The following is a 9,200-nucleotide window of genomic DNA, read 5'->3' as shown; positions in this document are numbered from 1 at the left end:
GTGTGTGTGTGTGTGTGTGTGTGTGTGTGTATGTATATACTGTATATATGGGAAAGAACAAAGGAAAACCATTGTGGTGGATGTCGCAATACCAAGTGACCACAACATCAGGAAAAAGGAGCATGAGAAACTGGAGAAATACCAGGGCCTCAGAGAGGAACTGGAAAAGACCTGGAAGGTGAAGACCACAGTGGTGCCTGTGGTCATCGGGGCCCTCGGGGCAGTCACCCCCAAACTGGAGCAGTGGCTAAAACAGATCCCAGGAACAACATCAGACATCTCAGTCCAGAAATGTGCAGTTCTAGGCACAGCTAAGAAACTGCGCAGAACCCTCAAGCTCCCAGGCCTCTGGTAGAGGACCCGAGCTCAGAGGATGAAAGAGACCACCCGCGGAGGGTGAGAAGGGAAATTTATATATATATATGAAATAGCATTTTTTAATTTATTTTATTTGTTTATGCAACATTTTAATATTTTTTTCTTAACAGGTCTCAGTTATTGTTGCAAACTTTTATTAAACTCTGAAATGGCCTGATGAGAATTCTTTTACCCTTTTTTAAATTCAACTCAACATATTGAACACTTATGAGTTTTTGCACCACTTATCTGTTGTGATTTCAGCCAAGCTAATACCAATATTCAGAGCTGCACAAGTTTCAAAAGCAACGTCTCAATGATCGGGTTCAGTAATAACAGAAAACACTGAACTAAAACCACGACGTTTAGGTCACGGCATCTGTCCAAGTTAACTATTAACACCTTATTTTCTTCCCACCGTCTTCATTTTTATCCCTYTATGTTTGTTTTACAGGGACACACACACGTCTTACAAAACTCCCCACATGTACATGCTCACACACAAAGATACGGGGATCGGCGACCTTCAGCATATCGAGGTGTGTGTGTTGTTCTGTCAGCTCCAGGTTTATCCAGTTTCAGGGGAAATGTTACAGCCAGTCTTTCCTAATGTGTTTATCAACAGATTCAAAGTTCAGSAGAAATGCCTTTAATCCTGGTGTCATCACTGGATCCTGCTGGTGTTGGACGCACGAGTGTTTCAGCAAAGAATCAAACTAAACACTAACATGTATAATTGATTTTCTTTTCTTTTGAGGTGAGAAGATTGCAATATTCTTGCTGTTGCAGCTGAGCATTTTTCAGAAACAAATACGTTTATTTGTGAAATTGGGGCAAATTTGGAAGAAATGTGCAAAAATTTGTTTTCTTTCTTTAGTTATTTACGGTAATTCGCATTTGATATTTCAAGAAGTTGCTTATGATCCAAGTAGAAATAAAATAATTAGACAGACATTTTGTTGTACTTTTCACTCTGATAATAAATAATAACAAACATCATACACATTAATATTTACCAGATAATTATTCTCTCCTGCTGCTTTTAGAAAAGAGTGTCTAATTTACAAAAAAGTGTAGTATTTTGACTTGTAAAGATGACACCAAAAGGAACCCGCTAACCTCCTTCAGTCACAGAGTGTGTCTGCTTATTCTTGGGTCAAATCGCACAGCTGGTTCAAATATAGACTGCCTGATCCTTGAAACACATCTCTATTTCTAGTCAACATCAAATCCCAYCTTTGCTTTACATCAAAGCTTTAAATATACCAGCATGAGCTTTGCATGTGATAAAAATACTCCAGGTTCAATTCTCAAAAATCTTTGGTGAAAATATCTAATTTCTCCTTCGTTATTGAGCGTCAKTTCTGAAATACATCCTTGTTTCTGCAGCTAGTTCCTGCAGGCTGAGACTGGAGCTGTGGCCGTCTGTGCAGTTTCTGCTATCGAAGGGCTCACAGAGATGGTGAATGAGTGTGAGCGATTAGAGGGAGGAACTCTTTGTTTGGGTTAAATAAATGTAGTGGCTTTAGATGCGAGTTTAACAGAGAAAAAAATGTCAGATTTGAGGCTTTAGGCTGGAAGAAGTGAGTTGCGTGGTTCAATTTGTTTTCAGCCTTGCAGATCTGCATGTGAGCGATCAAACACTGATAAACTTGAGGTTAACTATTGACTACCAATGAACCGATCAGGTGTTGCACTTAGCACATGCTCCTCTGACCAGCTGGAAACATAGACGTAAAAAAGGGAAACATTGGTTTGCACTGCAAACAGTTTCTCCCAAGTCTTTTTTTTAGATTGCAACATTAAAAAGTTTTATTTGTTGCTAAATGCCAACTACAGTATGAGCTCACTGCACAGTTATAAATACACTTTTAACCAAAGGGCTTCTGTTTGACGAGAGTTACAACATCCCACTTCTTARCTCCTCTGGTTCAATCATGACTCATATTTAAGCAAACCTTCTGCTGAAATGGTCTTTTCCTACCTGTCCAATGGTGCATGGTTACAGTAAYTGGAGAAAAGGACCAGCTCCTTGTGAAAATCCCTAATCTGATCAACACACTATAGTTTTTGTTTCCTTTTTTATTCTTTATTTTGTTATTTTAATAAGATTCATCAAACAAAAATAGTGCTAYATATTACAGGTAATACAATTTTTCGACACAAGAGGGAAACATTACACACTTAACAGATGCTTCTCTTCAATCAGCTGAGCTGCGTTAAACAGGAATTTGGGCAACTAAAAGATCTAAAGGTCAGTTTGTATTGGAGTCATAATGCTTTCTATCTCCACTGACAAAGAGACAATCTCACTGTAACACTGGTTTTCAACACAGACCAGTGTTTAAAACATTATTAGGCTTATTTGTTTTAACTCAGTCAAATTTCAGTTWCCTCAACAGAATCTGAGCGCTATCACATGATGCTCAATCTCACGATATCTTGCATTACATCATTTATAAGGTCTGAACAAAGCAGCTCTAACTCTGGTCCTTCTTAGCATAAAAAATATTTGTTAACGAGATAAAGAGGGCATGTCCTTTAATAAACCACTCAGGAACAAAGTTGCTCAAACTATCATCATAATGCACTCCCAACTCTTCTCCCTTTTGAATAAAAGGTCACATTGTGAGGCAGCTGTAAACTACTTCATCCTAAATGTTTCAAGACGTCAGCTTTTAGCATAATGTTCAGAGTCARGCTAGCTGCTTCACAGCCTCTCAACAATAATTCTGTGTTACAGTAAAAACTGCTGCAGTTCACTGTAATAAAGCAGCTGCAAGGCTTTTCATCATCTTAGTGAGAGGACACCCTAGACGTGAAATGTGTGCTCAATATAAATTTTATCTTTTAATTGCTCCCTCTAATCTTATCGTAAAACGGAGCTGCTCGGTCTGTCATCAATGAACGTACAGAATGTAGTCGGTGCAGGAAAATATAAAAACGGATTAAAGAGAACAGACTGCAGCACACAGTTAGGGGGGTTTCCTCCTCTTCCAGAGTGGTATTAAACTAAAAGGTCTGCAAGGTTATAAAATGCAAAGTTCATAAAAAACTTTGACAAATTATTTTACAAATTCCTGSTTTAACCAAATATGGGATTTAGTTCTGTTTGTTAGCAACAGGAAAATGTCCAAATCAAATTCACTGGTGTCCAAGACAGTTCAGAGTAAATTGTTATAGATTTTCTGAGCTTAATGTGATTTAATGTGAACATATCAGGAGGTGCTGCAGTGTTTCACTTTATTCCTCGTGTCTGCAGGCGGATTCATTCTATTAGCAAAAGACAAGAGGATTTGCCAAAAAAACAGATGAACAGAAATCGGATACAAAAACTAAACAGTGCAGGTTTATATAAGTTTGTTTGGAGCATTTGAGTCAGACTTGAACAGAGCTGAGACATCAGAGTCTCCTCTTCTGACCTCATTTCCAGCTTCAAACTGTAAGCTGCTCGGAAATTCCCCAGAAACTAAATAAAGCGTTTTATGTTCTATTCTCTTTCTGTTCCCTAAATGCCAGATCCTTGACCACTGCATTGCCAGTCACAGATTTGTGTTTTCATCAATCCACCGAGGAAACCAAAATTACATAAATATTTTGTCAAAGACTGATTTTCYAAGTCTGTGAAGAAGTTAATCTACATGATCAATATGATTATTTCTTGAGTGTTAAAGAGTTCACAAGCCACATAAAGCCTGATAAAATGGGTGTGATGTCAGAGAATGTGTTGAAGRTGACTCTCAACTACTAACGYACCAAATTTTMGCTCATCTGAAGAAAATACAGACTTTTTCTCATTTATGGGTTTGCTAATGTAGCTTAGCTTTGACAGCTATATAGATTCCAGACTGAAAAGCACAGATAGTGCTTTCTTTCTGAAAGTTTCACTAACTTAGACCAATGTTCAATGACTAACAGTTAAGACCAAGTGTCCTCCTGATGCATTTCAGCAATCCAGATAGAAAAAAATCAAAAAGAAAAAATAAGTAGGTCCTCTGGATGGGTTCTTCTTTTGTGAAACGTTTTGTCTCTTGTTCTAGAGACTTCTTCAGTCTGATGAGTTTCAGGTGAACTCAGCCTCATAAGCACTGCCTCCACATGGTGGACAAAGAGGYCAGTCATATGCAAAAGAGGGCCATCGCCTAACAATAGGCTTAATTAGCTCTATTGTTCATAGAGGGTCATGTGCCCCATCACCTGACTTATTGGTTTGGATGCTGTGGTTCTTAGGTGTCGTGTCTTGTGTATGTTGTGAATGCAGGTGGGGCTCAACGTCCCCTTGTTTTAAGTTAAGACCAAGGTTTTGAGGAAAGATGGTTCATGGAGGATAACTTTCAGCTGTCAGATCAAATACCTCTGTGGTTGTAAAGTTTTATCCATGTTAAAGTTGATTAGCTGCTTATCAAACTGAAGACTTGATWAGTAGATGTACACATAATGATTACTTTTTGAGTATTTCACAAAAACACACACACTGGATTATGAGATATTTTACTTACCAACAGAAAATCAAACACTCCCACAGAGAATTACTCAATCACCTGCTGCAATGAAAGGTCATGATCATGTAAGCTTAATGAGGGATGACTTGAAATTTCTTCACCATACCTACTGTAAACAAACCAAAGTGAGTACATGTACACATGAGAACATGTCAAGACTGGTTCCTTTCTCCAAATGTAACTTTTTTATTTGAACAGTTTATTTTTATTTTAAAATTCCGGCGTTAAAAATGGTGTTGGCAGTGTTGGAATGAAAGCAGTGCACTGCAGTTAATACCCCGAGTCTTTCACACATACATGCAGATTTGTAAACACACCAGGATTAGCATCAATAACTTCCTCCCACAACCACTAACTACCAAACCCAGCTATCTCTCCCAGTGTCTCCTAACATCTTTGGTTTCCCACGAGTGGCTCGGCAGCCAAGAACATCTTCACGTCCCTAGACTTCAGTGACCACACGCCACTATTTACAGGCTTTTTTTTTTTGCCTCCCACCGTGTTCTCAGCAGGCAGACTCAYGCAGACAGTGTGGACGGAGGAAGTCCTGAACACGAGGTCGACTAAATAACACGGTGGCACAAAGGCAGCGCAGAACTGAAGCATCCCAGGAGTGATGAGACAAGTTAGTTCCCACTTGCATAACCCACCCTACCCCCCAGAGAGGAAATGAATAAGAGTTGGTGCTGGGAAGAGGAGCTGTTGGACAGTTTTTTTAGAAGGTCGTGTGGAAGCTAAATTACACAGACAGTATGCAACAGGAATGCAGTAAATAACAATGTGGTAAAGTTTAAGTTGTACATTCACACTCATGAAGTAGGCCTAAAATATTGAATAAAACAGAACAGAAAGAGAAATAGAAGACCACTAAAGGGGCAGGAGCTCAAGTAAAAAAAACGTGGCACATCTAATAATGCATTGGTTTTATATGGCACTTTTTCTGTCAGGACACTCAAAGAGGCTTTACATTATTCATTCACACAATGTAGCCACAGCTGGCCTGGGGCAGACTGACAGAGGCGGGGCCTTACTGTGCCACCGGCCTCTCTGACCACCAGGCAAGGCGGGTAAAGCTGGAATGGGGGGATAGAACCGGTTACAGGAGACTCCCCTAACCACTCTGCCACAACCGCCCCCATATTACCAGATTGTAGGGCAGTATTTGGAAGACACTATGTGGTCCCCCCTTTTAATTAACRGGACCATCACCCTAGTCTACCAATGTCCTCACAATATTGTAGAGCTGCATCAAACAACACAACCCCACAACATCCAGAGCCTTAAGAAACTCTGGGCTAATCTCATCCACCCCTGGGGCCTTGCCACCGAGGAGCCTTTTAACCACCTCTGTGACCTCAGCACCAGAGATTGGAGAGACCAACCCAGGGCCCCCAGGCTCTGCTTCCACATTGGAAAATGTGCTGGTGGGATTGAGGAGGTCTTCGAAGGATTCTGCCYACCGAAYCCACAACGTCCCGAGTCGAGGTCAGCAGCACMCCATAAACARYGYTGGTGGTGGACCRCTCCCCTCTCTAGGCCAGATGCTGGACCAGAATTGTCTCAAAGCCAAACAGAATCATTCTCCATGGCCTMTCCAAAMTCCTCTGAACTGCCCAAGTTTTTGTCTCAGCGACCACCCGAGCCGTAATCCGCTTGGACCGCCACTACCTTTGAGCTTCTTCCGGAGTCCCACAAGTCAAAAAGGCCCCATAGGCCCCCTTCTTCAGCCTGACAGCAATCCACACCACAGATGTCCTCCAGTGGGTTGGATGGCTGCCGCCGCGACAGACACCGACAACCTTGCAGCCACAGCTCCGAAAAGCCACCTCAACAGTGGAGGCACGGAACATGGCCCCAGCAGATTCAATGTCCCCCACTTGGCCCAAGTGGCTAGGGAGAGGGAAATCTGGGTTTCTCTGCTTAGGCTGCTGACCCTGTGACCCAACTCTGAATAAGTGGAAGAAAATGGATGGTTGGATTGATTTAGGTGAATTTCAGATTTGTGAACAACTTCCTTACAAAAAAGTAACCATCATTTTTTTAGGGGGCGCGGAGTTCAAGTTTGGGGAGACTTGAGCACCCCCCAACAAAGGACTAATATCACCTTTCCTTTCAGTGAGACTTGCTGCTAATAGGATCGTTAATGAAACTGTTGCTGTTCAACTATTTTAAAGTTGCTTTCTCACTCCCTGTCTACAGAAACCTTTGGAATAAAATTGCATTGTTTCATTAGCAGCTGAAGACAATTCARTTTCTTATAACTTCATCTAAACTTTTGTTTGTTACAATGAATCGTTGTTAAATGCAATAGTTAGAAGATGCTTGTAAGCTGTTTAAATTTGTACAGATGGCTGCTGCTTCTTTCTCCGACAGAGAGACAGGGTGGGGGATGGGTGAAGGTGGCAGGAGGAGGGAGGGGAGCAGCTGATGATGATGTCAGATGGCGGTGGGATGTCTTTTGTGTGAAAAGGAGAGAGAGAGAGAGAGAGAGAGAGAGAGAGAGAGAGAGAGAGAGAGAGAGAGAGAGAGAGAGAGAGAGAGAGAGTCCTGAAGATAGGAAACCCACGGAACGAAGGGCTAGAGAAGCACGGCTGCCGCAGGAAAAGGAAGCAGAACTTTTCCTCCTTTCGTCTCCAGAGTCTCTCAGCTTCATGTGAGTAGAAAACATGCAACAAGGAAAAAGTCTGGCTTTCATGAGATATGAGGATCATTTAAAAAAAAAAAACAGTTGCTTTAGATTGTTTTAAAAGTACAATCTCACTCCCTGTCTGCAAAAAAGTTTGAAATAAGCTGAAGACAATATGATTTCTTATTATTTCATCTAAACTTAAGTTTGTTACAATGAATGATTGTTAAATGAGATAAATAGAAGTTGTCTTTAAGGTGGTTAGATTTGCAGAGATGACTGTAACACTTTGTTCRGATAAAACATGTGGTAACAGTTGAACATCACACCACTCTGCCTGTTAAAGAAATTACCTCCATGTGGAAAAAAACATGTTTTTTTTTTTACTTCTCAATCTGTCTTTCATACATGTTCCCCACCACCACCACCACCACCACACACTTTGTTCCACAACTTCTTGTCCTTGAAGTACAGGGAGGAGGTCCATCAATGTCAGAGCCACCCATGGAGGCTTGTTGCACTGCCTGGGAGGGGAAGTGGTGCTGCATCAAAACCTAAACAAAACCCGAACCAGCTGACGTGTTTATAGAAACTGAATTCAAGGACAAACTGGAACAAAGCAGAGACAAGAGAAAAGCGCTCAGTCTCAGCATTTTGCTTGTGGAGGTTGCTGAAACGAACAAACTTAAGTTAAACAGATATTTGTCAATTGCAGGGATTTGTTTCAAGGTGCTTTAACTTTATTGTGATGTCCTAACAACTTGGTTCTAGTTTTGCAAACAGAAATAAGAAGGGATTTGCAAAGACTAAGCAAACCGCAGCTACATTGGTCAATGGTCACTTGATGCAACATTTAGTGAAACTGAAACTAAAACAGGGGTGCCCAAACTTTTCCCTTCTGAGAGGGCCGAAATTAAAATCTTCTTGATTGCTGCGGGCCAAATGCAATAATATAATACAAGTAATGCAAATTCTTTAAATAAAGTACTTTTGTTTTTTTATGGTTAAGCTGGCAGCCAGTGCGGTGGCCCACTTGGAGAAAGTTTGACATACGCTCAGGCAGCAAAGGCTCATGGGACATTTTGTACATAGATAAAATTTGAGCATTTGTGGTCTAATAAAGTGTACAAATCTACATGTGTGCCCAAATCTTATCTAAATGTCTCTTGTAGTAACTTGTATTTCATGTTTAACCTTAAATGGTAAATGGACTGAACTTAACATAATTTAAAGATAAAATATGCACCATGAGTGAAAACTACCTGCACTATAGCACTTTATATAGTCATTGGACCAACAGATGGAAAGATTGTAAGTGGAAATTTCTACGTAGACAGGAGATTGTAACCTAATATGAGAGCAACTTCTGGCAGGCCAAAACAAATGGCTTGGCAGGCCAATTTTGGCTTGCGGGCCACACTCTGGGCACCTCTGAACTCAACATTTCTTCATGTTCTCATTATTTTCAGTCAGATTTGAGTTGCTTAAAGTTTTTGTGACAGTCTGAACAACTAAGGATAAGGCAGAATGTCTGCTGAAAAATGTAAAAGAAAAACAACACACTTCTTTCCTTTGTGTGTGGTGTGTCAGAGCGGCAGGTCTTTTTGTCAGAAATAAGCAGTAAATTAAGCTCACAGTTGGTGGGATGAAGCCGTACGTTATTCTCTGCCTTTACACACACACACACACACACACACACACACACACACACACAC

The 9,200-nt window shown here is 40.8% G+C and overlaps 1 protein-coding gene across 3 annotated transcripts in view; it reads left to right on the top strand.

The window, feature by feature from the left end:
- The window catches only part of LOC106513661 (lipoma HMGIC fusion partner-like 2 protein), a 26,860-nt gene that overhangs the window by 6,974 nt on the left and 10,686 nt on the right, over nucleotides 1-9,200 (top strand). Inside the window, exon 1 of one of the 3 annotated variants that reach the window (XM_014002604.1) lies at nucleotides 7,352-7,512. The exons of the other annotated variants lie outside the window; for them this stretch is intronic. The gene's annotated coding sequence lies outside the window, so the exon portion shown is untranslated. Of the gene's footprint in view, nucleotides 1-7,351; nucleotides 7,513-9,200 lie in introns of those variants that run through there. 3 annotated transcript variants of the gene reach the window in all.

Source organism: Austrofundulus limnaeus, unplaced genomic scaffold, assembly GCF_001266775.1.
Source record: "Austrofundulus limnaeus strain Quisiro unplaced genomic scaffold, Austrofundulus_limnaeus-1.0 Scaffold14, whole genome shotgun sequence".
Classification (NCBI taxonomy): Eukaryota; Metazoa; Chordata; class Actinopteri; order Cyprinodontiformes; family Rivulidae; genus Austrofundulus; species Austrofundulus limnaeus.
The sequence above is the reverse complement of the archived record's forward strand: the minus strand, read 5'-3'. Positions and strand labels throughout refer to the sequence as shown.